The sequence below is a fragment of the Montipora foliosa genome, chromosome 13 (assembly GCF_036669935.1).
Source record: "Montipora foliosa isolate CH-2021 chromosome 13, ASM3666993v2, whole genome shotgun sequence".
In the NCBI taxonomy this organism is placed as follows: Eukaryota; Metazoa; Cnidaria; class Anthozoa; order Scleractinia; family Acroporidae; genus Montipora; species Montipora foliosa.
This window is the reverse complement of record NC_090881.1, coordinates 14,348,989-14,356,488: the sequence shown is the minus strand read 5'-3', so window position 1 is coordinate 14,356,488 and position 7,500 is coordinate 14,348,989. Positions and strand designations below refer to the sequence as shown.

The 7,500-nt window shown below is 36.8% G+C and overlaps 1 protein-coding gene across 2 annotated transcripts in view; it reads left to right on the top strand.

Annotated features, from left to right (window-relative positions):
- The first annotated feature begins 336 nt into the window (after positions 1-336).
- LOC137983814 (fibrillin-1-like) overlaps positions 337-7,500 on the top strand; it is a 40,898-nt gene continuing 33,734 nt past the window's right edge. For both annotated transcript variants that reach the window (XM_068830994.1, XM_068830993.1), the window contains exon 1: positions 337-459. The gene's annotated coding sequence lies outside the window, so the exon portion shown is untranslated. The remainder of the gene's footprint in view (positions 460-7,500) is intronic.

Genomic DNA, 7,500 nt, shown 5'->3' with positions numbered 1-7,500 from the left:
ATGCATCCTTTCAATAACAAAGTCTTCAGCGATTGTCAACTGTTTGTCCCATTAATCTGATTAACCTAAGTGATTATGATAGACTGTCATTGCAAGATAATCTGGAATTGCCCCATTTAAACATCTTAAGAAAGGAAATACTTGTGAAAAGAAACTCTCTAGCCAGTGCAATATCAGATAATGGCATTTAGGTTCGCTTTCCCCGGTAACAATAATCATTGAACATCTGCTTGTCATAACTGAAAATAAAGATGGCATGGTAATTTAAACCCTTTTATATTTAAAGGAAAACTGTGAAACTTAAGCTGAATTTAATATCACTGTAAACGACATCCCTTGAAACCCACCCACGACAAAGGAATTGCAGGTGGCTTTTTACTTGCTGGCGTTCTTTTCCCGAGTTAGTGTCAAAATCTCCTTTCCACAATTTGAATTGAAATTTACGCTGTGCAGCTTGTGGTAAGTAAGTTTTTTCATTAATACGAAATACCACCAAATACGAAATAAGTTTCATGTTTCAAAAACAAAATTCAAGAAGAAAAAAGATGTAGTTACGGTTTCAAGTCTGCACGAATTAACAGTTAATTGAAGTCAATTTTCGTATTAAGTCTGATTTGATTCATTGAAGTCTGCAATTCCAGTTGTGTAGTTTAAAGTCAGGGGAGTGTACTTTAAAAGAATCACTAATCCAAAGGGGTCTTTTTTCACCTTTCATAAATGAGAAGCAAAGTTAAAGCGTCAAAGGAGTTAACAACGGATTTTCTGAAAATACATGTAAAATTCTTCTGGGGAAAAGTATGCCAGAACGATCAAAAATTAACGGGTGTTTAGTTCGATGAATTGTTATAGGTGACAAGAAGAAGAAAAAGAAAAAGAAGAGAGATCCTGTACGGATGTATGTTAAAATTCGCAGTTATTTTTTTCCAAAAATCAAGAAACGAAATTCTCATCATTGTACACTGCAACCAAGGGAGAGCTCCAGGAAAAACACTTTAGTCGTCATGCATCGTCTGTAGAGAAATTGCATTTTACTTGTTTTTTGCATCTTCTTGTCTTTCGAAATAACGATGGTTTTTCAAATTATTTTGTTTATCCTGGTCATGAGCTGTTTTAATTATTGCGATATGGTAGCCCACGCAAAAGGACATGCATGCATAGTTTGGCGTTCTGATGGAGGTTTTCCATCTTCCTTTGCAGAAAATGCATTTGCAATGTTTATGGAACAATTGTTTAGAGTACCGTGCTTGCACAATGCTAGTCATGTTTTACTCGAAAAGTTTACAAACCACTTAGCTAGACCGATTCAGAGTTTCTTGCAATTTACTGTGTGCTTCATTTAACAATTATTCCACAAGCGCGTGCTTGATATGATTGGCTATAACCAATCTCATATCCAACAAGCAGGAATGGAATAACTGTTTTATTAACTTTTCGTTAAAATCTCAACATTTGAAGACTTGGAAATTGAAGATTGATGTGCTTCATTTAACAATTATTACACAAGCGCGCGCTTGATATGATTGGCTATAACCATTCTCATATCCAACAAGCAGGAATGGAATAACTGTTTTATTAAATTTTCGTTAAAATCTCAACATTTGGAGACTTGGAAATTAAAGATTTGAAAAATGTGGAATTTTTCAGCTTGGCAACACTTGACGCGACCAGCTTTCTTATTAGGTTGTATGTTATACTGTTACTCGAGATTGAGTGATCCAGTCAGGAAGCTAGAAACTCGACATCGGTGTTCCAATTTTAACAAAACTAGATATACCCACTTTAAACTGCATAAACCAACTCTTCATTAATATTTTACAAATGTCAGTCAATTTTATCTTGTCATTAAGAAGTCGACCTGTATGAGACAATTGAACTGGTTATTGCAAACAGACACTTTTAAATATAAACAGTTTTGCAATTTAAAGACGGCCCACTACAGGAGTGACGAAATAAAAGACCACCTTTCCGTCTTAATAATACGACCTATTCATAATTAGCGACCAATAAATTATTCTGTTTTCTCTGGGATATTTAAACCAACTGTCCTCATTTCAAGCATACTTTTTTTTGTCATGAGGCAATTTAAGCATGTAAAAAAAGTTGAAACGAAGAGGTCTTTTCTTTTTCAATGGTGACTCGGGCATACTCGGGACAAATCCAAGTTCTAGTGCTCCATTGCAAGAGTCGAAATTACTAGTTCGGATGCTCTTATGCTCAAAGGGCAGCATAAAGAATCTCTCTGTATGTACATGCAAATATTTGAGCACGTTCATTGGCTGAGCACAGGTCAATTAATCCCAAACAGTGCAGAAAGCTGATATGGAGCGCAACAAATTGAAAGTTAAATTGATTGACAAGAGGGTCGCGAAAGCGCAACAAAACAAAATGGTTACGATAAAACAACAAAGTTTTAATTCAGAGGTTGCAGATTTTTTTATCTTATTTTATTATATTTTTGGCCTGCAAGTCTCCACAAGTGTTTGCGTGTCAATCAAGGATGTCATTTTTTAATCAATAACGTTAATGTAGCGGGACTGATGAAGCAAGACACGAACAAAGTGCAATAAGAGGAAAACAGACTCCCGGAAGACATTCGCAAGTAATCACATGATTCATCTTCTCTGCAATTTAGGATAAATGAGAACTAGAAAATATTTCAGTAAAATACTACAAATTGTGCTGACATGGCAAGCCAATTGTATAGCAATATTCAATATCGAGTCCAATTCAACTTAATGAAATTCAAATTAAATTTAATAAAAATTCAAGTTTAATTCAATGAAAATTCAATAATCGGTCAGTAGGAAAGATGGACTGCGGGCTGCGGACTACGTATAAAAGACAAGCAAAGGTCTAAAACGCGGGCTACGGACTACGGACTGAGTATAAAATACTGACTATGGTATAAGATGCGGACTAGAGTATCAAATGCGGACTAAGGATTATAAACAGCGTATAACCTGAAAATAATGCATAAAATTTCATTGTGATTTACCTCGCCAAAATATCTTAAGAGTCAAAATAGCTCAAGCATTCCTTCCATCAGTGAAAAATTTGAAATTCAAAAATTTGATTTTGTTGCTTCAACATTCCATTCTTAAAGTGAAAAGGTAAATACTCAAAAGATGACGTGATTCAAAACTCAAGCTTTTATTTCATGTCTGGCTTCGTGTCCCAAATAGAAATTTTGTAGAAATTTGAGAAATATGCTAATTTTCATACCAAGAGGCTGCTTCAATCATGGGATATTAAAGCAAGAAATGAGAGGCAATGCCATTAATGAATTCATTGATTCTACCTTGGCTGAACGCTTGAGCTGTCTTGAGTTTTTATTGCAATCTTAATTTACAACTGAATCTTTTATTTCTCCCGCGGGGATGTTGCCTAGATGGAAAATCCCGAGGAAGCATCACTTTAGCTTGCGTGTAAATAGAGGTACAGTGGTATAGTAGCGAAGCTCACGTACGCCAAGCGCGCCAGCGGAGTACCATGGGTAAGACATTTTGGAAAATCTATCCATTTGAAAAATAGGCCACTTCGCAAAATACCAGAATACTCTTTTTTTGTCCTCCCAAATTTTGCATAAGCATTGTTTCCAGTTTCTCTTGGGGTTTACAATGGTCCCAAGAGAAAACAAAAACAATGCTTATGCAAAATTTTGGGGTACAAGCAAAGAGTATTCTGGTATTTTCCGAAGTGGCCTATTCTGGTAATGACGTCGTATACGCCCGTCCGTTCGCCCGCCCGCACAGACTGTTAGGGTGAAGACGGGTGTTCGGGCAAGTTTCCTTTGCGGGAAATCGCATGGCAATCACATTGACTGTCGTCAGTTTTTATGCTTAATCAAAGCCACTTTACCTAAACGATTTGCGTTAGTTTTAAAAAAATCTGAGATCGTCCAAAGACTGCAAACAACATTCGCCGTCTAACTTCATTACTTCTCGGGTGTTTTTGTTTTAACCAGTAAGAATCAGCGTTTGGGTGTTACGAGCAGCGAAAAGGATCAGATGTCTCTTCTAAATTACGGATTACGGTTTACGGGTCTGCGAGAGGAAAGGTCGATCGTGTTGTTTCGCAAGGTTGTAATGGCGCTATGTTTGGACTTTGCTGCTTGTGTTGGATGTTCTGCCGCAAAGAATCCTTACTTGAAAAAGTAATTCCTTGGTGAACATGGGATGAGACTGTAAAAAAAAACTATCAAGGCACCTTAGAATTTGTATGTGCTTAGCAAAGCAATGATTTTGAGTGAAATGAAGGATTGCTGACTTAACTGTCGCCAGGTTCGTACTATTTTTGCCTTTCATACGGATATTTATGTCAAATTGCTTTCTCCAATTTTTCGAAAGAAAATCGAAGAAAAATTCGCACCTCTTCTTTGATTTCTTCAAAATGTTTTGTTCTTTCAACACGCCGTGAATTCGCTTTGCACCTGAAATTGGTTTGGACTCAAAAATGCTAATACGTTTTATTCAAATTTTTGCTATCCAATAGTTTAGTTGGATGCTGAGACTTTCGTTTTTCCTGCCGTCCCTTATTTTTTTAAACTTACTGAAGAAAAGGCAAGCGAAATCCGGTGAAGTTTACATTGACATTTTATAGTTTACCTTGAAGTTTACAAGAGAAATTTTCGCGAAGAGCAACAACTCCTTGCCAAACTAAACACGATTTTAACAGATGAGCACTGGAAATACTTTCCGTCACAACAATTGTTCTTACAAAAAATTGCAAACTGTTAAGGCAATTATAGTGAAAAATATTCATCTTTTGTTCAATGTTTATGGCTGACGAGTTTTTCAGTAAGCCGTTAGTATGTTTTTTGTCTGTTGTTACTGTTATCGCCAATGAGATGCTATCTGAAGAGTAATACCGTTGGCACCTTTTAGTCACGGTTTGTATTTTGCAATAATTTAATCTGATGGACGACAAGAATAAAACAAATAAAACCATTCTCAACTTTACGACATTTGGAGTTGATTCATGTCTTATGCTTTCGCTCTGTCAAGATCACTTTTCTCAACAAAAATTAAGTCGATTTTGCCGAGTTTTTTTTCCATACTATTAAAAAAAAATTATTAAGATAGTACCCGCAATGTCATTGGTCAATAGCTGTGTTTAGATGAGAGTATAGAACCACGGCTGTGACATCACACGAACTTTGATTGGTTATGTAGTCAAACGCGCTTTTTGATTGGCTGGTAGGAAATAGGAGCGTGTATCAAGAAAATCCGTTTCAATCAAGACGTTCCTTCTTTTGTCGAATTATCTTTGAGAAATATTTTCTAAAAGCAATAAAGGACTTTTTTCCGTGTTTCCATAGGCTCATCTAAACAATCTGAGGAGTTGGGAGAATTCTCGACAGTTATGCAAACCCTCGACTGTGTCTCGGGTTTGCATAACTGTTTCGAATTCTCCCAACTCTCCCAATTGTTTAGATGAGGTTATTGAAACACGGAAAACGTCCTCTATTACTGAAATATATCACAAAAATGACCCCATAAAATGTTGGTGCCATCTGTCACGGAGTGAGTAAGAGAATGCCTTTGTCTGCCTTAAGTCCTGTTTTTCACGAAGGGATCGTAAAGTGGCTAAATTATCTCACGACAAGGATAATCCTTTGGTTTGAGTCGCGGAACCGCCGCGATCATTTAGGAAGCAATTTGTCAATTGACGAACATTGTGCAAGCACGCACGAACTTTTTTTCAGGAAACGATTTGTCAGACACAGAGCACTGTTGAGATATTGAAAGACTCAACCAGTAAGTCTTGTTAGCAAACGATTGAAGAGAAACATTAGTGACTTGTAAAGTATTTACAAGGCAAACGATCCGTGTTTTTCCAAACATGAACATATAAAAGGCTCGCGACGGTATTCTGTCGTGAAAAGGTTGTCGTTTAGAACAAACTAATTTTGAACACGACTTTGGATTGAAGAAAAAAGGCCACAAGTTATTATTATATTTTTGCTTGATTTTTGAGACCGTCAGTTTCAGTTCTTTCAAAGTGCTAGGCGGTAAAATGTTGGAATAAATTATAGAAACATAGGAAACTCTTATAAATGCAAAACCATGTAATAGGTTGCTACATTGTCGCGAATACTCTAAACATTGCTGAATTCTGATTTTGTTACCAGAAGAGTTTTCTATACAAATTTTTCACTCGATTTACCTATTATTAATAATACCTTGACACCGTTTCAAACCATTCATCTGGTCAGATTTTAACACTTCCTGTTTCTTACTATTCATTTGGTCATTTAATCCTATAACTACGATTATATAATCCAGGCCCACGTTGCTCGAAGCATGGTTAAGGCCGCTAACCAGTGTTAAATACCATGGAAACCTATAGGTTTTGATACATCTTAATAAACGCGGTTAGCGCTAACGAGTTTTTGGGCAACCAGTCCTAGATTAAGGGCATCTAAATAAAGCATTGACATTAAACCGTGCAAGATCAAGGGTTATTCACGTTACTCAAGACTGAAAACTTCATCCCCTTGCAATATGCTGCATTTTTAAAAAACAGTGGCTACATTAACGTAACGGTAAAATTTGACCTTCCGTTTCTTTTATTTTCTGTTTCGACTGGTACACCATGGTGTCCGCCATGAACATACCGTTTAGTCACAACCCTTTTCCTATTCGGTACTGATTCGTTCTCTCCCCGGATCAACATCAGTTGTTCTGTTTGTAAAACGGCCACCCCTTTACCTTTACTTGGGCTCTGGAAACATTGAATTCTGCGAAACAACTATACTTAACAGCGAGGGCAGGTGTAGTGTCAACTATTACTAGTCTTATTTTTCCTCGGACACCCTGCTACACAGTGATTCATAAAGAAACGTCTTTATTTCAAATTAACCCTATAATTTAGTCACAAAATACAAATAACAAGCGCTACTCAATATCACTTTAATTCTGGGTCAGTACGTTTTACAAATTGCAATCAGTAAACTGCTGAGATCGAGATGTTCCCAGCACCATTGATTTGAAGTGAGGGTTATTGACGAAAGATAAAAGTGATCCTCCCACATATCTGAGCAGTTTAGTAATTGTCTCTTATAGACACCAAAAAAAGAAATTCAGACGGTTTCAACGGGACTCGAACCCATCACCTCTGCGATGCCTGTCCAATGCTATCAACTGAGCTATAAACCACTCAGTTGGAAGGAGGTCAACTTGTTGGGCTCATGTGTTCCCGTGAAAGGAGTGATCCTCGCACTGAATGTTGAAGGGACAAATTTGAATTTTTGGTTTTCATAATAGTGACTGATGGCAAGGTACATCACAATTAAATTTAATGTGTTATTTTCAGGTTATGAGCCGTTTATAATCCTTAGTCCTCATTTCATACCCTTGTCCGTAGTCTTTATTCTATACTCAGTCGGTATCCCGCGTTTTATACCTTTGTCTGTATTTTATACACAGTCCGCGGTCCTTAGTCCGTAGTCTGTAGTACGCAGTCTATACTTTACTCATTTTCTACTGACCGATTATTAAG